This window comes from Aethalodelphis obliquidens, unplaced genomic scaffold (genome assembly GCF_003676395.1).
Source record: "Aethalodelphis obliquidens isolate GAN/ISIS:26980383/991018 unplaced genomic scaffold, ASM367639v1 scaffold21, whole genome shotgun sequence".
NCBI lineage: Eukaryota > Metazoa > Chordata > Mammalia > Artiodactyla > Delphinidae > Aethalodelphis > Aethalodelphis obliquidens.
The window spans coordinates 14330326-14357066 of record NW_020837965.1 but is presented as its reverse complement, the minus strand read 5'-3'; the positions used below and the strand labels follow the sequence as shown (position 1 = coordinate 14357066).

The 26741-nt window shown below is 46.4% G+C and overlaps 1 protein-coding gene across 2 annotated transcripts in view; it reads left to right on the top strand.

Annotated features, from left to right (window-relative positions):
- The window catches only part of FOXN3 (forkhead box N3), a 400895-nt gene that overhangs the window by 119283 nt on the left and 254871 nt on the right, over positions 1 to 26741 (top strand). The gene's annotated exons all lie outside the window — the stretch shown is intronic.

Below are 26741 nucleotides of genomic sequence, written 5' to 3'. Positions count from 1 at the left end.
AGGTAGGGAGGACTGAGGGTTCAAGGTAGGAGGGAAGCAACTTTGTACACATTCCTGTACTGTTTTGTCTTAAAAAAAAAAAAAAACCCAAGGGTGCATCTAGCACTTTTGTTTTATTTTTTAAGGTTTACATGGGCCTAGTTTGTTTAGGTGGTGTGACTAGGGGCCATTTACATTTTCCTTAAATTTTTCTATATTTAGAAATTATCTAGTAAATAATTGTATTTTTATTTTTAAATTTTTGGCTGCCTTGGGTCTTCATTGCTGCTCGTGGGCTTTCTCTAGTTGCGCGAGCGGGGGCTGCTCTTCATTGCAGTGTGCGGTTTTCTCGTTGCGGTGGCTTCTCTAGTTGCGGAGCACGAGCTCTAGGTGCGTGGGCTTCAATAGTTGCAGCACGAGGGCTCAGTAGTTGTGGCACATGGGCTTAGTTGCTCCGCGGCATGTGGGATCTTCCTGGAACAGGGATCGAACCCGTGTCCCCTGCATTGGCAGGTGGATTCTTAACCACTGTGCCACCAGGGAAGTCCCAATAACTGTATTTTTAAATGAAAAGGTTGGACGTAACTCTTTCCGAGAGCCCCTGCCAGATTAGAAATCTCCTGATTGCATTTGTTGAGCGTGAACCCAGCTCTGTTACTTAAGTAACATGTAATGACACCATGTTCTCTGCCCGCAAGGCGCTTAGAGTTGGAGCAGATGGTGGTGGACGGCGATAAACATACCTGGAACAGGTGCAGCACTGGGATCACACCATTCTCTGCTGGAGGCTGGTTGTCTAGCTTGGCCAGCACTCATTTTCTTCTCCGGCAGAGAGTCGTGTCTGAGGCTGGGGTGGTGAGAGCCCCTGCGAGACGTGGCCAGTGAATACAGCTGCTTGTGCTTGAGAGCCCCGGCAGGGTCCAGCCTGGGTGGATTCTTCTGAGTTCGGGATTATTACCACCACCAGCAGTGATGTACCAACAATGAGCACCAACTCTTATTTTGTGCCTGTGATCATCTCTATCATTGTTTTTCTCCCCATTCTTTAGATGAAGATTCAGATGTGCCCCCCTTGCCTCTGCCTTAGTTGTCAGTGATGAGAACAGTGTGCTCCCCACCATGCTGCTGCCCCGGGGCCTCAACGTGGTGACTGGAACAATCACTGAACCGAGAAAACCAAGGAAGGGGGTCAAGATTCTTGGTCAGCTGCCCCAAGCCCCCTGTAAATTTCTTATCTCATGTTAAAGGATTTGCTTTAACTGGGGGGGACCTTGTATCTTGCAGTTCCTCATGACATTCTGTTTGTACCTGCATCCCAGCACTTAACCACACTGTAGAGTAATTGCTGTTATAGGCTGTGTCCTTCACTAGGTGTGGGTTCCTGATGGGCTAGGTCTTGATTCATCCTGCTGATCCAAGTGCCTAGTACTGGCCCTTAATTAAGACTCAGGAACATTTCCAACATGGATAGAGCTGGTGCTCATGGGCACATCAGTTGTCTGAGCAGTCAAGAGGCACCAGAAAGCAAGTCATTCAAAAAACATAACCCCTACGCTTGCCATCAATTGGAAGAGAGATGAGAAAGAGGAGAAAGGAGTGGGGTTTCCATTTGGTTTGGCGAAGTTGTGTTTGGTAGCAGAATGGCTGCCCCGGGGGGGCTGAATGTGTCGGTTATTCCCATCTCAGTTTGCTTTAAGCAGAGTGACTTGTATGCCTCAGTGAACTGTGTTGTGATTAAGGGGGAGGGGTGCAGACACAGAGGAAGAGAGATGAAAAGGAGGAAAAATAAGTGGAGGTGATGGTCCAGAAGCTGGAGCACTAGGGAGGCTTTGGGGCGGGGCAGGCGTAGGCCCTGCTTGCTGACTCCTCCCTGACTTCTCCCTGCCTGAGTGCTCAGTGGTGTTCACACTGAGACTCGTGTTGGGGCAGCCGGTAGAAACGTGTGCGCGCGCGTATAATTTATAAAAATGAATAAAGCAGATGAGAAGGGGACCACCCTAACGTTCTACCCCTATAATCAGCCTGTAAAAATAACACTGCATGAAAACCTAAAAGCTGGAATAGCATTTAAAACTAATCTTAGGAACAATCCAGAATGATGCTCTAAGGCTACCATATCTAGGTAGCTCCTGGATTGAGATTTAAGTGGGACATCTCCAGAGTGTCCTCCAGTCTGTAGCACCAACAGATCTTCATCTACAGGAGTAAATGGAATGTGACCTCTCAGGGCCTGAAATGATAAACAGCTCAGGTTGGAAGTGTTAGATCACCCTTCACAGTCTTTGCAATGCTTAAATCTGTGAGTTTCAGGGAGCCACCTTTTTTTTTTTCCTTTAAATTTATTTATTTATATATTTATTTTTGGCTGCGTTGGGTCTTCGTTGCTGTGCACAGGCTTTCCCTAGTTGCGGCGAGCGGGGACTACTCTTCGTTGTAGTGCGTGGGCTTCTCATTGCCGTGGCTTCTCTTGTTGTGGAGCACGGGCTCTAGGCCTGCGGGCTTCAGTAGTTGTGGCTTGCGGGCTCCAGAGCGCAGGCTCAGTAGTTGTGGCGCACGGGCTTAGTTGCTCCACGGTATGTGGGATCTTCGCGGACCAGGGCTCAAACCCATGTCCCCTGCATTGGCAGGCGGATTCTTAACTGCTGCGCCACCAGGGAAGCCCGGGGGAGCCCCTTTTGCGTGTAGTCGGTGGTATAAAACACACCTCGTGTGGCCATCTTGCTGAACTTACTGAAGGGTTCGGCAAGAGGGTGGAGCCCACTTCATGAACTAAGCAGAGGAAGCTTTCGCAGCAAGATTTCTGGGAAGGGGGAATCGCTCAAGTTTAACGGGTGTTGCTGGAAAGGTATCCAGACACTGTAGCCATGGGTATGTGGCACCAGGATTGCCGTTTAGTGGGCTGGGAGGATGGGAGCTCTTGGCCATGATTTGAGAAAGGCTGAGTGCCAGAAGAGTAGGCACTTGAACTGCCTCTAAACTCCAAGTTAGCATAGGAGCTCCCCGGGTCTGGGAAACGGGGCAAGCCTGGGGAACGGTAAGAAGATAGAGGCATCTCATAGCCCCACACGTGACCTTTCCTTAGTCCCTTCTCCCTTCCATGATCCTTCCTTATTCTTTGCTGCCCCCATGCCTACTCAGCTGATGGAATCTGGAGAAGACTGGGATCTGTTCCATCTGCACTACACTCAGCTGGGGACAGTGGACTGGGAGACACATACCCCTGCATATCTCTGATGCCGGAGGCATTGATCCACGGCAAAACCATCAGCGGAGCCCCAACTTCTTATGGCCCTAGAGCAGTGATGCCATGTCCCTGCCCCAGTGGCTGAGGGTAGAATAAAGAGGCCTCAGGATACTTCTGTAGGTTAAAGACTTTGTTGAAATACACTCTGTGCTGTAGAAGAACCAAAGTCTATGGGAATAGCTTGAACCCAGCGTACTTGGCTAGGAAGACCTGTTATGGGTAAGAACTGGTTGCTCCAAGACTGCCCAAACTGTGGCCTTCTGAAATGAGGGGCGGGATGCAAATTTTTAGTTTTAAACCTGCCCTCCTAGAATTTCCTCATAACTTTCCAGGTCTCTTCTCCTCCAGCAGTCCTGGTCCAGCTTGGTGGTGGGCATGACAGAAAAAAGGAATTAGGTAGGAGTGTATCACTCATGAGATGGCTTTTGACATCATTAGCCAGATTCCTTAACATCCCAGTCTGATGCATTTGATCTTGGATGAATTTTCCAATATCAGTGTTTCCTGTAAGGAAGAAAGAGGAGGAACTGGACTTCTGTCTGCACGGTCGGGAGAGCTCACCAAAGTGGCCCTCCCCACGGTGGAGGGGTGTGCCTCAAAGGGGCAAGGGTTCCTACTTCCCCCAATCAATTTTAAATAGCCTCCTGGCTATTGTTCCAGCTAGTAAGAATTCAGAACTATCGAGGCAGTCTCTATACTCCCTGCCATACAAGCAGGAAGTCTTCCTTAATGAGAAAAGTAGATGTTTACAGATACTATTTTATCAGATAGAAAGCTGATTAAAGTGGAAGCTCTCCGGCAGGGTCTGTCTCTCCCGTTCACCGTCCTGACCCCAGCACTGCTCATGACGGGTCACCAACTTCCTACAAGGACAGATGTGGGCCTGGATGCCACTAAGGTTTTCTTTCATGCTGCTTCTCAATTCTGAAGCACCCTTTTTTCTCCTTTCCTAGTTTGACTTCTTTTAAAAACCTATCCATCTTTCCATGTCCGTCCAGACAGTTGCTCACTGGACATCCTTCCTGATTGCACCAGCTCTAGGGCTGTCTGCTTCCTTCCGGCACCTACTCCAGACATCACATTGTGTGTTTCAAGTCATTTCCAGCGAGCCATAGTTAAAGTGCTATATTTTGTAACGAACTTGCTTGTTGTTCTTACTATTTTTATTAGAAAGGCTTTAAGGCTAATAACGTCACTCAGCATCGGTTTAATAATTTACTGGTTTACTAATTTAACTTTATTAAAGTTAATTTAATAACTTTATTAATTAACATATCCATTATTCATCTAAAAGTATTTCTTAAGTACTGTGGGCCAGGATATGCCCTGGTACTGGGGACAAAGTGGTAAACACGCAGCTGAGGTCCCAGGTCCTGTGGCATCTGCCTTTTGGTGGGAAAAGACAGGCGACAGACAAGAGATTTCTGATTACGATCCATGCACTGAAGGCAGTAAATAAGCTTGGGGGAAAGTGGCTATGGTGCTGGTGGTCTGGGAAGACCCTCAGTGGGGAGGACATCGCAGCTGAGACCTGAGGGGGAGGGAAGGGAGAGAGAAAGCGAGGCTGGAATCATCCCTAACCTGGGAGTATCAGGTGGGAACATGATGGGGTCGCAAAAGGGAGGCTGCAACCCCTCACCTCAGCTGATCATTTGGTACCTGAAACTTCTTGCCTCTTTTGTTTCGTTTATTTTATGAAACTTTTTATTTGGAAATAATCCTAGACTCAGAAGTTGCAAAAATAACATAGCGAGGACCCATGCATCCTTCTTCTGGCTTCCCCCGTGAGAACATCTTATATAACTTTAGTACATCGTTAAAAGCACCATTGTACATCATTGGTACAATACTATTAACTAGACTACAGACCTTGTTTAGAGGACTTCACCAGCTTTTATACGTATTCATTGCATATAAAGGACTTGTCTGTGTGTGTGTGTGTGTTACCTTTTTAATGTGCACATTTCTTTATCTCTTTTCAACTTAGTTTGCTGATTGTTTCAGGAATATCTGATTTATTTATTCAGTGAACATTAATCAGACACCTACCACGTATCAGTTCTGTGTTGGGTTCTGGAGATACAGGATGAATGATACTGAGGTAAAGGGTGTCAAGGGGGCTCAGTGATTGGTCAGGGAAAGCTGTCCAGAGGAAGTGTTGGAGTGAGCCTGAGAGGTCTGGACAAGAGAAAGGACGGCCCATCCTGGAAATGCCAGAGGCCAGAAGGGAGTGAAGTCAGCAAGGATAGGTTAGCAGGTTGAGAGTACGAGGGGCCCTGAGTGCCAGGCTAGGGGTCTGGGGCTCGATGCCTCTTTGCAGATTACCCACAGTGTAGCCGAGGTGAGAACTCGGAGAGTGATTGTAATCAGTTGATAACTCTACTTAATTTATTTTCTGTCTGATCCATCCTTTTGAGCAACAAAGGCAATGTCTACACTGTGCAGATCTGACCTAGGAGAGCCTCCTGGATGCCGCCCAGCAAGATCCCCGCTCCCAGGCAGAGCTCAGAGTAACCAGAAGCAAGAAGAGAAGCCCATTCACTATCCACTCTGACAAACTGCTCTTTCACCGTGAAGTGCCTGTGTTTGCATATCATTGACATTTGTTGTACACGAAGAAATGAGGTATTGGATGCTATTTAGATGTTTCCTTCGATTTGAATAGGGAGACAGATGCCTGTTGATTCCTGGATCCACACAGATTAAACAGCACCTACCCACCAAAAAAGGAATATGCACATTTAATCAAAACATCTAGGGCTTCCCTGGTGGTGCAGTGGTTAAGAATCTGCCTGCCAATGCAGGGGACACGGGTTCGAGCCCTGGTCCGGGAGGATCCCACATGCTGTGGAGCAACTAAGCCCGTGCGCCACAACTACTGAGCCTGAGCTCTAGAGCCCGCGAGCCACAACTCCTGAGCCTGTGTGCCACAACTACTGAAGCCCGCGCGCCTTGAGCCCAGGATCCACAACAAGAGAAGCCACTGCAATGAGAAGCCCGCGCACCGCAGTGAAGAGTAGCTCCCGCTCGCCACAACTAGAGAAAGCCCGTATGCAGCAACAAAGACCCAACGCAGCCAAAATAAATAAATAAATAAATAAATAAATAAAATAAATTTATTAAAAAGAAAAGGTCTGGTACTTGGCTCTGACCTTTTGAACTTGTACTTTTGGGGCGGTGACCCTGTTAGACACAGCTTGCACTGCTCCTCTGGAACACTCAAGGAAGAAGGTCTAACTCGGATGTCCCTCTTTTAGAGCAAAATGCAAGAAAAAGAAGTCCATCACCCTGCTCCCCCCATCTCCCCATCAAGAAGTAGCCTGGGGCTTCCCTGGTGGTGCAGTGGTTGAGAGTCTGCCTGCCGATGCAGGGGACACGGGTTCGTGCCCCGGTCTGGGAAGATCCCATGTGCTGTGGAGCAGCTGGGCCCGTGAGCCACGGCCGCTGAGCCTGTGCGTCCGGAGCCTGTGCTCCGCAACGGGAGAGGCCACAACAGTGAGAGGCCCGCGTACTGCAAAAAAAAAAAAAAAAAAAAAGAAGTAGCCTGGATTTCTAGAGAAAGGAAAGTGAACAGTAGACCCCAGATAAGTGTGCAGTGGGCTCTCCCGGGAATTCCAGCCCGAGCTGGGTTGCCAGGGTCCTCTCAGCATCCCTTAGCCCCTGTCTGGCAGAGTTTACAGTCTTCCCCTCCTGCTGTGAGGTTGACAGTTCTGAACCAGATGTCACCCCGTGCAGATGTGCACCCCACTCGCTCACCCCACGGTCCCCATGGAGCTGTTTGTTTGGTCTTGGGCACGGGTTGCTGAATGCAGCCCTCATTGGGGACTCTGATACCATACAGGTAATTCCCTTCCTGGCGAAGGCTTCTGGGTCTCGTGATGCTTGTGATGGGCCTGCCTTCTCAATCCAGTCGGCACTTGCGCAGACGGGAGAGCCCAGGAAAGCTGTGGCTTACGGGAGTGAGAAGGGGTGTGCTTTTGGCTGTGTGGCGTACAGTGTACACAGTGTGTGGAGCAGATGCCCCAGGTGGGAGGTGGACCTGGATTGGGCAATGGCCTAGATAATCCTAAAGTCTCTTCCTGATCAAATATGCCATCTTTGTACACCAAAGGCTAGTGGTTTGGATGCAGATTTAAATTCAGTCTGATTAAGACGAGCTTTCTTTCTAAGCTTTCTCAAGCTTTTACTGGTCTAAAGTAGCAACAGTGTCATTGTCATTTTAAGTCATCATAAGGTTGCTTAAAACGGCCCTGTTGCTTTTTTTTTTTTTTTTTAATAATTTGGCCTTTGTATATATGTGCCACATCTTCTTTATCCATTCATCTGATGATGGACACTTAGGTTGCTTCCATGTCCTGGCTATTGTAAATAGAGCTGCAATGAACATTGTGGTACATGACTCTTTTTGAATTATGGTTTTCTCAGGGTATATGCCCAGTAGTGGGATTGCTGGGTCGTATGGTAGTTCTATTTTTAGTTTTTTAAGGAACCTCCATACTATTCTCCATAGTGGTTGTATCAATTTACATTCCCACCAAGAGTGCAAGAGTGTTCCCTTTTCTCCACACCCTCTCCAGCATTTATTGTTTCTAGAGTTTTTGATGATGGCCATTCTGACCAGTGTGAGATGATATCTCATTGTAGTTTTGATTTGCATTTCTCTAATGATTAATGAAGTTGAGCATCCTTTCATGTGTTTGTTGGCAATCTGTATATCTTCTTTGGAGAAATGTCTGTTTAGGTCTTCTGCCCATTGTTGGATTGGGTTGTTGGTTTTTTTGTTATTGAGCTGCATGAGCTGCTTGTAAATCTTGGAGATTAATCCTTTGTCAGTTGCTTCATTTGCAAATATTTTCTCCCATTCTGAGGGTTGTCTTTTGGTCTTGTTTATGGTTTCCTTTGCTGTGCAAAAGCTTTTAAGTTTCATTAGGTCCCATTTGTTTATTTTTGGTTTTATTTCCATTTCTCTAGGAGGTGGGTCAAAAAGGATCTTGCTGTGATTTATGTCATAGAGTGTTCTGCCAGTGTTTTCCTCTAAGAGTTTGATGGTGTCTGAGATGTGGCACATATATACAATGGAATATTACTCAGCCATAAAAAGAAACGAAATTGAGATATTTATAGTGAGGTGGATGGACCTAGAGTCTGTCATACAGAGTGAAGTAAGTCAGAAAGAGAAAAATACCGTATGCTAACACATATATATGGAATCCAAGAAAAAAAAAAAGGTCATGAAGAACCTAGGGGTAAGACGGGAATAAAGACACAGACCTACTAGAGAATGGACTTGAGGATATGGGGAGGGGGAAGGGTAAGCTGTGACAAAGTGAGAGAGTGGCGTGGACATATATACACTACTAAACGTAATATAGATAGCTAGTGGGAAGCAGCTGCATAGCACAGGGAGATCAGCTCGGTGCTTTGTGACCACCTAGAGGGGTGGGATAGGGAGGGTGGGAGGGAGGGAAATGCAAGAGGGAGGAGATATATGTATATGCATAACTGATTCACTTTGTTATAAAGCAGAAACTAACACACCATTGTAAAGCGTTTATACTCCAATAAAGATGTTAAAAAAAATTTTAAAAATAAATAATTTGGCCTCACCACGTGGCATGCAGGATCTTAGGCCCCTGATCAGGGATCGAACATGACCCCCCTGCAGTGGAAGCGCAGAGTCTTAACCCCCGGACCACCAGGGAAGTCTCCCTCCCCCGACTTAAAAAAATTTTTTTTGGCTCTGTTGCTTTTTTAAAGAATCCATCCTGCACACAACTCTTTGCTGAACACCCTATTCGGAGAGCTGGCTGATCGTCTGTGATCCAGAGACCAAAATGTTGATATTCGCTCAAAGCAGGGACATATTAGCTTAGTCTTTCTATGAGAGGAGACGCACGGCGTAAGCAACAGATAATTACTTTTTCTGGTCTGTTTGGAGAGCTTGCAAACGAAATTTGTTTCCTTTTGTCCTTTTCCACTCAGCAAATATCGACTTTGACTCTTGGCTGTGAGTGGGGCTGGAATGAGCGTGGCTAATCTTAGTTTAAGGGCTTTATCTTCTCCAGGGCCAGATCGGCCAAAACTTTCTGCTGCAGTCATTGACTGGGACCTGGAGGGGGTCCTGATGGCTCTGTTCACTGAGGCTCCCACGGGGCCAGCCAACAGGGCTCCACACCCAAGACAAAGTAGCGGCACATTGTGAGGGCAGCTGGATAACTTTTTGGTAATTATTTGTTCTCAGGCGTGCCAAGGCCGCACTTGAAACTCAGATTATTCACAAGCATAATCGTCAAGCTCTCAGTTCACATTGTATGTCTCTGTGGAGTACAGGAGGAATAGGGTCATTTTCTGAGAAGTGCACTGTCAGACACTTGGTAAAAGGGCACCCAAGGGGCAGTTAGAGTCCACAGTTGACCCACATGCTGAGTTTTGGGGAGAACAATGTGCTTATTATCCCAGGAGGAAAGGAAGTTCTTCAGTGGAGAGCCCACGACTCACTAGGAGGGGCCGCCCAAGTGGCTGTCTCTAAACAGGTACCTTGGGGCTTCCCTAGTGGTGCAGTGGTTAAGAATCCTGCCAATGCAGGGGATATGGGTTTGATCCCTGGTCTGGGAAGATCCCATATGCTGCGGAACAACTAAGCCCCTGTGCCACAAGTACTGAGCCCACGTGCCACAACTACTGAAGCCCGCATGCTCTAGGGCGCGTGTGCCGCAACTGCTGAGCCCGCATGCCACAACTACTGAAGCCCGTGCACCTAGAGCCCGTGCTCTGCAATGAGAAGCCACCGCAATGAGGAGCCCGCTTACCTCAACGAAGAGTAGCCAGTGCTCACTGCAACTAGGGAAAGTCCGCATGCAGCAACGAAGACCCAATGCAGCCAAAAAAATAAAAGAAGTACCTTGTGTATTTCTAATATAGGAACGAGACAAGTTAGAGCTGATCCTCCAAGGCCCAGAGAGTGGGCTTGGGTCAATGCAAAGGGAACAGATGCAGATGGCAAGAGACACAGAAAATGATCGATATTTCTTAGAGGGGAGAAGCCTTGGAGGTCTTGGGTTGAAGAGATTTCCGTTAATACAGATTCTAGACCTTGGTTTCAAAAATACAAGATTTTCCCTCACCTTAGTTTGCACCTAGTTTCTTAGGTCAAACAGGTATGATGGACTGTCAGACTTTTTCAACTTCTGAATCACTTATTCAGTCATTCAACATATATTTATTGAAGACCTACTGTGTGTCAAGCATTCTGCTCGTGTTCCTGTAGAGACAGCCAGTGTATCACCAGCAAGCTCTTTCCTCCACCCTTCAGAGAGGATTCAAGATGATTGATTAATAAAAATAGAAAACATAGGAAAGATAGTCTCCATGGGGTTTTTGCAAATGGGTTGATTGAGTTCCATGATTTCTTACAAAACCAAGAGAAGCACAATCTATTCCTTTCTTCCCCTCTTTCCCCAGGTAGATACTATTTTTGTCCCCGATTTTCCAGATGAGAGCACTGAGGTTTCAGTTAGTTAAGTAACTTGCCCGAGGTCATACGGTTAAGAGTGGTGGACCCAGGCTTTGAACCTTAGCTTCTGGCTCCCAACTCCATGCTTGTAACCACTATGGCATGTTGGATTTTCCTTAGTGGAACAGGCTCAGGTATCAGGAGGCCAAATCAGAGTCAAACCTCAACAGTTTGGGCCAGGGCTGAACCAGAAGTGCCCACAAACCTGCTGGTTCTCCTTGACTGGTCTTCACGTCCTTCTGGCACATATACCTTTACAGTGCTTTGTGGAGGTCTTTGGAAACAATGGATCAACTGATAATGCTCTGAGTACAGCTCTTTGAAGGAGACTGGAAGAATATCATGTTTAAAGAAGAGGCTATTGCTGTGTTTGTTGGTTATTGACTAGTAGCTCACAAAGGGCAAGCTGAACCAAACTGCGTATCTTTTATGTGATGCTTGTGATTGCAGGAGATGCGTGGGCTAGGGTGTGAGTTGGAGTTATTAATAATAATGACACAGTGTTAGTTCCGATTTTCCAAGAACCTACTGAGAACTAAGAAGCCCATGCTGGATGTCTCCCATACCTCATTTCAGTCTCCCCCGAAGCCCTAGAAGGTGGTTATTGTTATTCTGCTTCACAGATGAAGAACCAAAGGCTCTGAAAGGTTAAGTGACTTGCCCAAGGCCACACAGCTTATATAATAGTTAACCCCGCTCCTTAGATTATGCCGTTTCCACTTTCATTCATTTGTTAAAACATTTACTGAGCACCTACTATGTGCCAGCCATTGTTCTCTGTGCTGGGGATGTTGTGAGGAATAAGGTAGACAGGTCTCTGTTTTTTGGAGTTTACATCAGACAACGGTGCCCTGTGGAACCTGGGACCCCACTTAAAGTAAGCAAGGGGGAGATCAGGGTCCAAAATGTAATAGGAAGGCCTTGAACTGCAGAGCCCAAAGTCTCTTGTGGTTAGGACTTATTCAGGCACGTGACTCTAGAGATGTGCCTCCTTCAGGGAGGTTTAATTTGTTATTAGTGTTTATTAAAGGGAAAGTACGATTATCATAAAAGATCCAGAATGGGCCATTTTGGAGTTAGGCAGTTTGCAGTTTTATGACTCAGGCTGACTTGGGAACAGGCTGCAGAAGGTGGGCTGTCTGGTGGATATCCCAGTGGTCTTGCCTCCTTGCTTTCCTTCGAGACCCACCCACCCATCCAGCACCCAGCCCCAGCCCCGGGCCATGTGTCAGGGAAGGAAGCTGATGGCTACCAGCCTGGCTGGCATCCCTCAGTGTTACTCCGTGGGCCGCATGGATGGAACTGGGGTGCAACTGTCCCTTTCCTTGTGGCGACTTTAGCATCTCTGCCCCCACCCACTATATGCTGCTAGCACCTGCCTTCTCCCATTAGTGTGACAACTCAAACCGTACCTACATATTTACAGACATTCAGTTCTCCAGTTGAGAACCTCAAAAACGTGCTTGTCTTTCCCCTGCGTCAAAACCCTTTTGTTCTTTCCCCCTTGGCTGACTCTACACCAACTCCCAATGATGCTGGTAAGACTTTTCTCAGCTGTTCCTTTTCCCATCGTTTCCCCATATCAGGCCCTGTCTCTGTCCTCCAGTATTTCAACAAATGCTGATTGAGTACTTCATCCATGGAGCGTCTGGTCAGGGTCCCTTCAAACCCTTTATCTTATGATGAAAAAGTTGGGACACAGGAAGAAAACTGGCCCAAGGTGATATTCCCAAGTCACAGTCGTGCATTCTGCTCATCACAATGGCCACTTCTCAAGCACAAAATATCTTAAGTGTGAGAGTATTTGAAGCGCTGGGATTTTGAGCCATTTATCAAATGGAATTGCTGGGATAAAATACAGAGCCCGTAGCCACCATTCTCTAGAACATACAAGAACAACCACAGTCCTCACTCCCCCTCCAGGATAAGATAAGGGGTTGTAGATAATTAACGTGAAGATGGAGGCATTCACTTTTTTCCCTTCTGATTACAAGTTATTGTTTAAGGTTAAAGATAAATGTTAAAATCCTAACAATTTAGAAGTGCTTATCAAGGAAAGTTTAACGTCCCTAATGATCCACCCATGGAAGATTTTTTCATGCATATATTAATATATCTAATGCTATTTCACAAAAAACAGACTTGATATGTGGTTTGCAATGTGCTTTTCTCTCTGAACATCTTTTCCCATAAGCACCATGGTCAGCCTTTTTCTTTTAAAAGCCGTGAGTTTTCATTATATGAATGAACCAGGATTTAGCTAACTGATTCCTTTTTGATGGACGTGGAATTCTTTTCCTCTAAAACAGTTTTCCTCGATAATAAATAATGCTGAAATAATCCTTGTACCTGCATATTTTTGCACAACTGTGTATTTCTGGGCAATGGATTCCGACAAGGAGAATTGCTGAGTCAAAGCCGACGTGCATTTTAAACTTAATAGATATTGCTAAATATCCCTCCAAAACTGATAGGACCCACTAACATTCCCATCAATTGAACGAGACTGCCTGTGTCCTTACATCTTCATCTGCTGGGTTTTTACAGATCTTTTAAATCCTGAAGCTAAATATTTTTATTTTATTTATTTTTTAATTTTAATTTTTATTTTTTGGCTGCTCTGCATAGCTTGCAGGATTTTAGTTCCCCTGCCAGGGACTGAACCTGCGTCCTCGGCAGTGAAAGCGCAGAGTCGTAACCGCTGGACCGCCAGGGAATTCCCTGGAGCTAAAGATTTTTAGAGGCAATCTTACGATCTGGTACAATTTAAGTTCATTTTCTAATGTTTGTTATCTCTTCCGTCAGGGTACAAAGAGCTTAAAGGTATGGTGGTTCCATTTTAGATAGGCATTTCTTAAAAGGTTTTCATTTTGGGTTTATATCTTCAGGCTTTTGGAAACCTGAAACTAAAGTCTTAGCCCTTCCCGGCATTTTTTCACCAGGGTTTCCTGTTGGAGCTGACTCGTTTCCTGGACCCTGGCTGCAGGTTGTTGAATGTGGATGCACTAGCCTTCTCAGGGCTCCATAAGGGGAAATAACTGATTTCCAAGGCCTCCCATCTTACAGGGGGCCAGGTTGAGGAAGCTTCTTGAAGCCGGCTGATTCTTAAGCTAAGCTTCCCATCAAAACGGGCTTCCCCCAGCAGGCTTTAGAACACACATTTCCTAACCCAGATGGCCTTGCCAGCCTGGACACCTGGCTGGGAAGTAGGAGCCGGCACCTCCTGTGTCCACATTAGTGATGCTCCTGTGATGGCGCTGACAGTCTCAGCCGCGCTCCTTCCCCCCGAGGAGTGCTGGGGAGATGGAAATGGGCTTGGCCAGGGCGCCTTTCCATAGCAGCTCCACTCAGGCACCAGTTAAGCCCAGGTGGATAAATTATCCCTCCTTGAAAGGTCACTGCTACGGGACGCCCCTCTTTTAAAAGCCAAATTAGGAAGAAGCAAGATCAACTCTAGGGAAAATAGTGCAGTGGCCTCTTTGTTCTGGGTGCCCTCAGCCTGTTTTTCTGCCTTTCTCCCTCCCTGCCCCTTAGGGTACACCCTGAAAACACACCTTTATACCTCTTGGGGGCACATGGAGCCCTGCTTTCTCTCCAGCGAGTCCCAGGGGATGACCTTGGTATCAGTCATTTACACACTAGTATGAATTTAGGGTACTAGATTTTGGACACGGCAGTAGGGGGAGGAAGAACTTCAGGTAGGGGCTTTAAGGTGTGGCTGCTTCTTACTCTCTGAAATCACTCCATGAAAATGATCCTTTTTTGAGTGTCAAGTGAATTCAGAGATATTTAGACAAGGTAGGAGGTGAAGAAATAGTGTCCTCTTAAGAAAAATGAAGAATTTTGGCCACTCTAAGGTCCCCAACCACCCATGCTTGAGTGATGACTTCCAAAAATACACTTTGTGTTTTTTAAAAGCTCTTTTCATTTAAACCGTTTAATATACTCACACAAGCCTTCAATTTTTTTCACATGGGTAGTGAGTGAATACACTCAAAAATAAAAAAGTGAATCTGCATTGTTAAGACAGGCAGGCAGGGATGATGAAGATTTAACTTGTGGGACTGTCACCCTCAAGCTACAGTAATTCTCCAGAATGAACACAGAGATGTGGCAGCATCCCATACCTCCTGGCCTGTGCTCAGGCTGACACCTGCATGGTGACACATGACTGACAGGTAACACGATGAGCTGAAAACATATCAATCCAAAGGCCAGCCCAAGGAAAGCCTTGTTAAGTTATAACATGCTCCAGAAGTTCCATTTCCAGAACTTTCGGTCCAGTGGCAGTATGTGGTGGCCGGCGGTCATTTTTAGGGTTAGGGTCCTGGTTTGAGGAATTACATTTCCTGACAACCATGCAGACTGTTTAGAGCACAATGTTGCCAGATGGTCTTTGCCTTACCTGAAAGCAGCTGGTTGCCACGGATGCCCCCCGCCCCAGGGCTGGGCTGATGGTGGAGATCGGGCTGACTCACCCTCTACCTCTGTGGATTTCATCAGCATCCTGGCATCAGGAGCAAAATGAAAGGCAGCTAAAGTTTGGGTCTGCTTCGAGGTGTTCAATCAACACCGGCTTTTCTCTCTTTTTGTCTTGACCTTTGGTGGTTAGCTTGAGCTTTCCACTTGCAAAATCCTGGGCTCTTCACTCTGAAAGAGACCTTAGAATTCCTCGGGTCTGCCCCACCGATTGCAAATTCCAAAACTGAAACATCCTTCTTTAAACCTATGGTGGGAGGATGTTGCCTCCAGGCCATGCAATGTCCCACAGATACCAAGGAAGGAAAGGCTAGCCCTGGGGGACTTCTCTGGCAGGCTCAGTGTTCCAGATTCATTTAACAGGCAAGACTGGAAAGTTATTTCTGTCAAAGGCACAGGGAGCAAAGTTTTAAGAAGAAAAATAGAGAATATTCATTTTCTCAGCTAGAAAGAACTTTGGAGAAGAGCTGTTCCTGCCCCCCGATTGTCAGAAAAAGACACTGAGGTCCAGAGTGGTTCCCAGGCTCATCCAAAAGGACCGAGCTCTAAGGCAGACTTATGATGGATTGGGTTGGGATCCAGGGAACTGCTGAAATTTCAGCAAAGCGTGTTAACCAAGATGTGAGGAAAGAGGAGGAGGGAAGGGAATCCTGCCAGTGAGGGCCGTGGGCTCCGAGGCACCTGGGGGAAGGTGAAGATGGTAGCTGTGGGCCACCAGGGACCTTTACAGATCTGCACCTCGGTGGGCAGATACTGAAAGGGGTAATTACTTATAATGTTCTTGGCTGACATGGCCCTCCATGAAGCAGGATATTAGGACTTAGTAAAATAATGCATCCTACAGAACACATTTCATTGACTCCTGGTCTAGAAACATTTCTGGGAAGGTTGGGAGAATGCGAAGGCCCCATGAAATGGACTAGAGCTGGGTCCATAGGTGGGCACAGTCACAGGCAGCTGTCTTAGAGCAGTTTCTTTCCTGCCATCCCCTGGCTCCGTAAGGCAAGAGCAGGGAGTGTCAGAAGCTGCCCGGTGACTCCCCTGCCCAGCGTGGGTTCAGAGCACTTGCCCACACAGGGTAGTGGATGCAGTGGATGGGGCCACTGGCTCTGCCCCCATGCAACAAGCAGATCCTGCTGTCAAGGTAGCACCGTCAGGGGCTTCAGAACAAGGGGACGTGGCGAGTATGCCTCTAGTGACAGGGGTGCTCTCATCTTGGTCCTCTGCTATGTCCCCCTGCTGGACCACTCAGTTCCCCCTCTGGCCCCCCTGGTCTATTCCTCTATTCCTCTCTCCCCAAGAGGCCTCCTGATGGCAAAGTCCCTTTTGGTGGCCGGAGGAGAAGTCTTCGGGCAAAAGGCTATCGGGCTCCCACGGTGAGTTGGCTGAATTGTGTGCATATGGGGGTGTGGATCCGGCAAAGCCACGGCTCCAAAAGAGAAAGCAAAATGCCCTAGAACTTGGCCTCCTGCCCCCACAAACGTGGTAATTCCAGATGTCACCTTGGCATTTCCTTCTCAAATAAACTCTGTCTTGTTCCTATCATAAGAAAACACGGACCGCGGAACTTCTGTGTTGATTTCTCAGTCCTCTGATTGACTTGCTGTGTGACATGCTGAACTATTAAATTTTCTTTCAGGGATAAATGTGGACATGGACTTTGTGATTTTTAGCTGTTGGGTACTGGAGGCCTGTGGTTTATTTTGAGTCAAAGAAAAGAATCTGGACTTCCATATTGTGTGAGTGAGTGTGTGTGTGTGTTTATAGGAAAAGGATATAAGGTAAAGAGTAGCTAATATTAATTGATTGTGAAGAGCCACATGGATATTTTTAAAAAAACATCAGAGATGGTTCAAAGGGTAGGAGATACCTTGATAACATTGCCATCGGAAACTAAGGAATGGGGACGATTTGGGTAGAAGAGTTGTGCTTGATGGTTAAGTCAAGAAAGCAGAAGTAATTAACAAAGGAACACCTTGAATTTAAAGAGGTGCTTTGCCTCTCGGGAACACGTGAAAAATGTTTACGCTTCAGTTCTCTGCAGAGTTCTCGTGAAACCCACAAGGGAGATGCAGGGAAAAAACCCCACCCAGTTTGAAGATTCAGAAATGAAGACACAGAAGGTACCTGACACAGTAATTCTGGGACAAAGGTGGGATTTGAATCTAGAGTTTCTTTTGTTAAGAATATAAATATTGGGACTTCCCTGGTGGCTTAGTGGTTAAGAATCCGCCTGCCAACGCAGGGGACACGGGTTCAATCCCTGGTCCGGGAAGATCCCACATGCTGCGGAGCCACTAAGCCCCTGCACCACAACTACTGAGCCTGCGCTCTAGAGCCCGCGAACTGCAACTACTGAGCCTGCGAGCCATAACTACTGAAGCCCTCGTGCCCTAGAGCCCGTGTGCCACAACAAGAGAAGCCACTGCAATGAGAAGCTCACGCACCGCAATGAAGAGTAGCGCCCGCTCGCCACAACTAGAGAAAGCCTGGGCACAGCAATGAAGACCCAACACAACAACAACAACAACAAAAAGAATATAAATATTTTTTCCTAGTTTGCTCTGTCTGAAAAGGCCTTGGAGAGAAGCTAGTGATTTCCCCGTACAGTCAACTCTTGGCATTGTGGGAAGAGAGAAGGTAGAGGACTGGGAGAGGGAGGAGGGGCCGGCGAATCAAGCTCATCATCACATCGTATCACGAGGGTCTTCGTGTCCAGCGTGGTGGGGACAGGCAGAGAGCGCCTGTAGACACTGGACCCTCTTCATTGCCAAGGTACCCCTGCTAGTTTCCGAATGAACACTGGCTCTGTGGAGAGAGTGGGCTTGGGGCTTTCTGGATCAGATCTACACACCTCCGTTTTCATGTCCACAAATGACCTCCTTGACCTGCGGGGGGGGGGGGGGGATCAGTTAAAACATGGATAGATACATTCATTTGGAATTTATTTTGGTGATTTTAGATTAGGAAGAACAGAACGTTTTCTCAGAAACACATATTAAAAGTGTGTTTTTGAGATTAGCTGTGTATCTTTAACGCATGCGTGTAATCAAAAAGACATTTGGAAACCACTGTGGACATTTACTTTAAACTGCAGATATTTATAGACAAGCTCAAGCAAAACACACTTGGTGCCAGAGACACAGATTGGGTGTGGGTCACTGTTTATATGGAAAGATTGGATTTTTTTGTGCTGCGTTCTAGGAAACCTCCTGTGTTCCTGGGGGCGTTTCCTAGTAGAGTTATCTGTTTGGATGGTAGGGAGTTGATAATTTCCCTTGTGGCAATATTAGGTGCCACATGGTAGAGGATGTTGGAGGGGGAAGCTGGTGAAAGTTCAGAAGGAAACTCTATACTGTGTGGGGCTGCTAGATATTGAATGCACTTCAATTCCAGCCCTCAGTTCCTTATTAAAATACCTACTGAGGGATTCTACAGTTTCCTCTTAACTCACATAGTTACTCTATGGAGAATACTGTGCTTTTCACTCTTCTGTATCACCAGTGGAGGATATAAATTAGGATTGACTTTCTGGAGAGCAGATCGGCAACAGGGATCCAAGGCCTTATAATGTGAATACTCTGACCCAGTGATTCCACTTTTAGGAATTCATTCCAAGGACATAGAGCTTTGTACACGATGCCTGAATAAGGCTGTTCATCTGACATTGTTCATAGGAGCAGATAAGCTAAGTGTCCAGTAGAATGAGGGTGGCTAAGCCATGGGTCATCACAGTGTCACACGGGCACGCCACGACCATTTACTGAGTGCCTACTACTGTGTGCCAGGCACACAGAAGGTGCCATGATACAGTCTCAAGCCCACCCGAAGCTCAAACTTTTGTAGTAGAAACAGACTTCATACATTGTGAAGTGGAAGAAAGCAGGGTACAAAGTATATTTACAGGATCTCATTTCCATCATATGAATAGAAACACTCTGGAAGACTGTCTGAATTAACAAAGGTGTAGAAGCTTTGGGCAATGAAGTTATAGACGAGCTTTTCCTCCCTTCTTATTTTTCTCTAGTTTCCAAGTTTTTTGCAGTGACAACTTATTATATATACTGTATGTACTATATGTATATATAGTGTGTGTATATATATATATATATATATTTTTTTTTTTTTTAAACGTGGCTTTGAGGAAAGAGAGAAAGAGAAGTGAGCAGAACTGGGTTCTAGACCCAACTCTTTTTTTCTAAAACTCGTGCTGAGCCCTTGAGCGAGTCTGAGAACTGTCCTGAACGTCCTCTGAACGGCTTGCGGAGAGGCCTCCTAGGGCTCCAGCTCAGGACACAGAGATCTCAGCTCTGTCTCTTCTGAGGACACTGGGGATTTTGCTGCAGGGCTGGCAGGACCGGAGCTGTCCCGGGGAGCCAGACAGCAGATGGGCTGCTGAAGCCCTGATCCCTGGGCACTATTGGTCTCCAGGGCTCTGGTCCTCTAGGAACCTGGGGCTGTGCTCAAACCGGGAAAAGAGTTTCTGTATTAGTCATATAATTAAATTAAGGAAGTGCCTCTCACCTGGTGAAAAAAAATAAGCTGCGGTTGACTTGCACTAACTCAGCCTAATGTCCCCGCACCCCAAGCAAACAAGGATGGCAGCTCCATGGATTGAGCCTTGCCTGGTGCCTGTTCCAGTGCAAAAAGCATTTCACAGACATTTTCCTCGTTGAGGCTCATGATACACCCTGAAGTGTAGGTACTCATCGCCTCCATTTTACAGGTGGGGACCTTGAGCTCAGAAGACAGGTAACGGGAGCAGGTCATTGGAGTAGAAGAGGCTGGGATTCAAACCCCAGTCCATCTGCTTCGAAGCAACATCTTTTTTTGTTGTTGTTGTGGTACGCGGGCCTCTCACTGTTGTGGCCTCTCCCGTTGCGGAGCACAGGCTCCGGATGCGCAGGCTCAGCGGCCATGGCTCACGGGCCCAGCCGCTCCGCGGCATGTGGGATCTTCCCGGACCGGGGCACGAACCTGTGTCCCCCGCATCGGCAGGCGGACTCTCAACCACTGCGCCACCTGGGAAGCCCCGAAGCAACATCTTTAACGTCTGTTCTGTACTGCCTTCCACTCCAAGAGGCAAGCTCTACCATAACCATAGAAACAGATGTCTAAAGCCAGGGGAGTGTGTGAGGGATGAGGTAATCTATCAAGTGGCAGGACTCTGGGAAGCTGAGGAATGCAGAGGCTTAGAATGGGCAGAAGGTTATTTCTGATAAAAGTGTTTTTTTTTTTTTTTTGTCTTGCGGCATCTTAGTTCTCCGACGAGGGATTGAACCCAGGGCCCACGGCAGTGAAAGTGATCCTAACCACTGGACCAACCGCCAGGGAATTCCCATTTCTGTTGAAAGTTGATGCAGAGAAAGTTACTCTTTTTTTTTTTTTAACATCTTTATTGGAGTATAATTGCTTTACAATGGTGGGTTAATTTCTGCTTTATAACAAAGTGAATCAGCTATACATATACATATATCAGCTATACCTGTACATATATATGTATAGCTATACATATACATATATAGAGAGATGCCCCTCCTCCCACCTAGAGGGGTGGGATAGGGAGGGTGGGAGGGAGGGAGACGCAAGAGGGAAGAGATATGGGAACATATGTATACGTATAACTGATTCACCTTGTTATAAAGCAGAAACTAACACACCATTTAAAGCAATTATACTCCAGTAAAGATGTTAAAAAAAAATCTACAAACAATAAATGCTTGTAGAGCATGTATGGAGAAAAGGGAACCCTCTTGCACTGTTGGTGGGAATGTAAATTGATACAGCCACTATGGAGAACACTATGGAGGTTCCTTAAAAAACTAAAATTAGAACTACCATACGACCCAACAATCCCACTACTGGGCGTATACCCTGAGAAAACCATAATTCAAAAAGAGTCATGTACCAAAATGTTCATTGAAGCTCTATTTACAATAGCCAGGACATGGAAGCAACCTAAGTGTCCATCATCGGATGAATGGATAAAGAAGATGTGGCACATATATACGATGGAATATTACTCAGCCATAAAAAGGAACGAAACAGATATTTGTAGTGAGGTGGATGGACCTAGAGTCTGTCATACAGAGTGAAGTAAGTCAGAAAGAGAAAGTTACTCTTAGTTGCCTTTTCTGGAGGGTTATAAATGAGGAAACTGGGGTCTGAGTGAGTGAGAGAGAGAGAGAGAGAGAGAAATAACCACCCTCCCTTATGCTCACTATAATAACCTTTCCTCCTGCTTGTGGTTTGAAATCAAAGGCCAGCTATTATACCTTACATACCTATACCTCCCCAAAGAGTGATAACTTATACCAAGACCTGACCTTTGTTGTTGACTTTTTTTCTTGAAATTCTTTCCTTGCTGGGTTCTAGCTTTGCTTAATTAGTAGGTATTAAAAGATGATAAGACAGGGACTTCCCTGGTGGTCCAGTGGTTAAGACTTCGCCTTCCAATGCAGGAGGTGTGGGTTCGATCCCTGGTCAAGGAACTGAGATCCCACATGCCTCACGGCCTTAAAACAGAGGCAATATTGTAACAAATTCAATAAAGACTTTAAAGGTGGTCCACATCAAAAATCCCCACAACTTTATAAAAGAGAAGATGATAAGACAAATAGGAGATACCAGGGACACACAGATAGGACAATTTAAGTTAGAATGAGGATAAGGAATTGTTTATTTTCCACATCCAAAGAATGTTCTAATATGATAGGTACTACAGTTGACCTTTGGACAGCATGAGTTTGAACTACGTGGGTCCACTTATATGTGGACTTTTTTCAATAGTAAATACTGTAGTGCTGCATGTTCCATGTGGTTGACGCCACAAATGCGGAGGAACAGCAAATAGGGAGGGATCGTGTATAACTCTAACTTATACACAGAAAACAAATAGCCAGTTCTTCCTGTTGTGCATTCAAAATGCACACGTTGGAGTATTAGCTAATTATTTGTCATGCATTTGCCACCCATGACTAATCCTATTTTATGAATGAAATGAAAGCAGGGAGGTGAAAATACTTGCATAACCTCTCAAAGCTGAGCCATTGGTAGAAACAGCAATTGAACCCACGTTCCCTTCTGCTAACTCACTAGGCTACTGTTCCATTTAAACCATGAGTCATAAGCCATCAGGAACTGGTACAAATACTCTGGTGGCTTTTGTCATCCTCTCTTCTTTTCTCTAAAGGGCCAGATAGTAAATATTTTAAGCTTTGCAGGCTATACAGTTTCTGCTGGGACCGCTCCACCCTGCCCCTTCTCGGGAAAGCAGCCATCGGTGATATGTAAACTAATGGCTGGGGCTTTGTTCCAATAAAATTTTATTTAGGAAACAGGTAGTGGACGTGATTGGCTGGCAGGTTGTAGTTTGCTATCGAAGCCTCCTTCTTCTTCATTTCTGATGTTGGGTGGGAAAGTCAAGTTAGCCATGAGAAATGTTCAGTTCGAACACTGAGCAGGCCCTGAAGTTGGGTAGAGGCTGATGTGTAAATTATGTCCGTGGCTGGGAAGGCTGGCCGCTTAGGATAAAACTGAGAACTGTATGTTCAAGCAATAGACTGTACCTAACAAGCAGTAGACGGCCACTCATCCCATGAACATGGGCGTGGCCTCAAGGGAGACGCTGGGGAGACCCTGGAGAATTCAGGGCACATGATCCCCTGAACTAATCAGCCTGGGGGTGTTTTCCGCTATTGAGGGGCATAGTTGCATCGTCTGCCTGCACGGCCAGAATGTTCCATCCGGCCCACAGTCTACGCCTACAATCCATTTCTCCCATCAGAATGTGGACCCCAGGAAGGGCCTAATTACCACAAATGTGTTGCAATGAGCTCTCTGTTTGCCTCATCATCCGCAGCAACGAGCAGTTCTCATTAGCGGCAGAGGGCTGGGAGTGATGTGACGCATTTGCGTCGAGGCAATGGTACATCGCGCGGAAGTGTCACTAGAGATGGCTGATACCTGTCCCCTGAGAGGAACAGGTGGGTCTGCAAAGAAAATGACTTAGAAACTAGCTGTCCACGTGTTCAGCTTACCCGCAACACTCCCGCCTAGGAACGTGCATTCTCCAAGGACAGTGTCCTGCACACTGGGCTGGGATTGGAGAATTTTGTCCTTAAGGTCAGGAAAGTGTATTCCGGTTCTGCTGTTAAGAGAGGGAGTGCTATTTTTCTTTCAGCAGAGACAGCACGGGATCTAGGACCAAGATTAGAAAAGTTTTTCAGCAAATCTTCGGGGAGTTGTAGAAAACTTCGAGAAATCCTAATTAATTCCAGGAAAGAATTTCAATGGTTTATTGATACCTTCAACTATAAAGAGAGAAAAGAAAAAAAGGTTTAATCATTCTGCTTGGGAGAAAATGTACCGGTATTAGGCACAGTTATTGTAAATAATGAGCGAATGATTCTTAAAGTTGGCTCTTAACTCTCATTCTATTATAATTCTCTTTATATTTTACATAATAATAGTAAACACTTGTATAGCATTTACCCTGTGCCATGCATCCCCGTAGGTGCTTTACAAATGTCCCTTTATTTGATCCTCCTCGCAGCCCTATGACGGAAGCATTATACCCCCATTTTACAGGTGAAGGTAGTAAGGTACCAGGAGGTCAAATGACTTGGCCATGCCGGCAAGCTTGACTAGCCTATGTGCTTGCCCCTCCTGTCGCCTGTCTTTTAAATGGATGTCGTGGCAGTAAAAAGTACGAGTGTATTCCTTCTAATGGATCCATCGTTTCCTAGAACAGATCGATCAATCCCTCATTCCATCCCTTGCTCAGCAAAGATTTCTAATGTTTACTGTCTGCTGGGCAGGACTCTGTCTACTTGGCTTCTCAGACATAATGACGGTGGGTGGTGATGGCTGACAGCAGTGTTGGGTGAGGTGAAGGAGAGCTCCAGCTGTGTGCCCTCACCTCCATGAAGCGACTTCAGCCCAAGCTGCAAACCTGTTTCCCAAGGGCGCACCTGTTCACTAAGCTCACGGGACAGGTGTGGCAAATCAGAACACCTGTGCGTTAATTTGAAGTGAGAAATGTCACTGCCTAGAAGTGGTCTGGTGAGCTTGGGAATCAGGAAGGGAAGGCTTGGATGATTTCAATGATTTGAATGAGTGCGACTGCAGAATCAATTGCTCACAGCCCCCTGTGTAGCTAGATGCCATTGTTGCTGAGGCCCCAACCTCAAGGCCAGGGTTAATGCTGCCCAGTGCACCGGGCTGGTCTTAGAAAAAGGTCCACCTTTGTGGAATCTGTAAGGGCCTCCAGTACCCTGACCCTCCCACCCAACTCCCACCCCTCCCTCCCTTTCAGGAGGACACTTAGTTCTTTAGATATGTTAACGCAGCCCACCCTGCAGACTGGGGACTGGGTGGTCTCTCCCTTTGGGACTTTGTATATCTATATCCCATCTAGCACAGGAAAGTTTTTTCTGTTCAAGCTGGTGGGGTGTGTAGGACAGAGCTGTGACCCGGAGGGTGACTGAGAGCCCTGGAAATGAGCAGTGACACTAGGTTAAGGGCAAAATCAAAGGTCTAGCCTACTTGCACAGGTTCCATGGGCTCCTCCTGGCTTCCCAGCTCACTCCTTGGAGAAGGTAATCACACACGGCCTTGCAATGTCATCATTTTTAACATTAAAGGAGTGGTACCAAGAAATGGCAGGTCCAGTCCTGTGTGCAGAGGCTTCGGGTAGTTGGGGAAGAGGCCTCAGAGGAGGGACTGGAGGGCGCAGTTGCTGTTTTGAACTGAGGGGAAGGGATGGCCCAGGCTGGGCGGAGACCCTGGGCAGGGGGCCTGGTTGGAGTGGAAGGAGAGCTGGAGCTTCAGCTGTGCCCTCACACTTCATTCAGGGTTGCCTTTTCCGCAGCTGGACCAGTGTCCAGTCCTCTCCCCGTCCCCTTCCTAAATCGGTCATCCTTCAGTATTCAGACCTCAACCAGGCTTGGACACCTGGACCTACTCTCGCCCTATTTGTTTTGCTGCAGCTTAATCACCATCACCTGGACCATAAATAACATCAAAGGAAAGGGCTGGTCACGGACCAAGAGGGTGTAGCTGAAAGGTGACCCGCTGCAGAGTCCCCCTGTTGCTCATTAACAAGGCTTGAACCCACAGCTCTGCAGGGAACTGAAACAGGGCTCTCTCTGCTGCATGGGTTTGAGGTGCTCCCTTTTCCCCAAGCTCTACTGGGAAGCTGCTGCAGCAGCCAGAGGCCAGGAAGGCACACCTCGATCAGAGGAGGGGGTGGCCCTCAACTTTCTCACCTTAGTGGGGGCGGGCAGGCCAAGAAGCAGACCTGGTGAGTGCGGATGGCGCCCTGGCTCGGAGCCTGCTGGATCAGACTGCTGGGTTCACTCCCGGCTCTGCCACCCCTTAGCTGAGTAACCTGTGGCAGGTCATTTTAACCAGCTTGAAGCCCAGGTCTCTTGTAAAGATAATCGTACCTTCCTCAAGGAGCTGTTGGCCGACAGAGGAGATAGTCCATGAGAAGCGATGAGCCTGGCACACGGTAGGCGCACATGGGGAAGATGCGGGCTGTGTGTGGCCTGAAGCCTATTCAGTTTGGGGTAGGAGGGAACTCTTTAAGAAAAGAATGTAAAATTACAAATATGGAACCAGGTATAAGTAAGCATTTATTTCAAATGATAAAAGAAAACACAAAAAAGTGTATGATTAAAAAGCTGACATCCTAAACATCATGAAATCAAAATAACATAATATTATTATTGATCAGCTGTGTAACATGTGTCTATGTTACTTTTCTTCCTACAGCTTTTGGGCTCTGTACTCTTTGATCATTTCTTCATATGATAATGATTTTGGAATGCCATTTTCTCTCTAGAGAATAGCAAGATAATTCACCCATTCCTATAGCGCGGTTGGTTGGGATTTGTTTTTTACAGTTGATAGTTTAGAAAAAAAGTTTTTTAGCTTTACAACTGGTTGTCGGTAACGTCAGATAAATTTTTAGGATTATTGTCAAACTTGCGGAAAGCTCTTTCAAGTTTCTTTCAATGTGTGAGCTGTAAGGTTTCAGAGCATTTAAAATGTTTGTATGCAGTGTCTAATCTTAAATATAAAAGATGCCTATTAGACACATTGCTGGAGTCCTTACCTGGGCCGCGGAAGGGGCCTGTGTGAGTGAGGGGTGTTGAGGTTTAAGCTTCAGTATTTCATGGTAAATTTTCCTGTGAGTACTCAATAAATGTTAACTAGATCATATTTTATTATATTTACTGACACTCATCTTTTTAATTTTATAGTTTTAGATTTACTAAAAATGAATTCTCATTGACACTAAATAGAATCTTAATTTAGTTACATTTGTGCAAGTCGTTCATTCAGTATCATTTGTTGACTGTCTACTTTGATCAATCTACCTCACGTTGATCGTTGGGAGCCTTCGATGACAGAGTGGCAACACACAGCTCAGTGTCTTCCTGTAGTGACTACACAATAAACTAAGGCACTATTGTAACTGAAAGTGGGGTCTGGCTACTCGCCGCTCAAAAGCCAATAAAG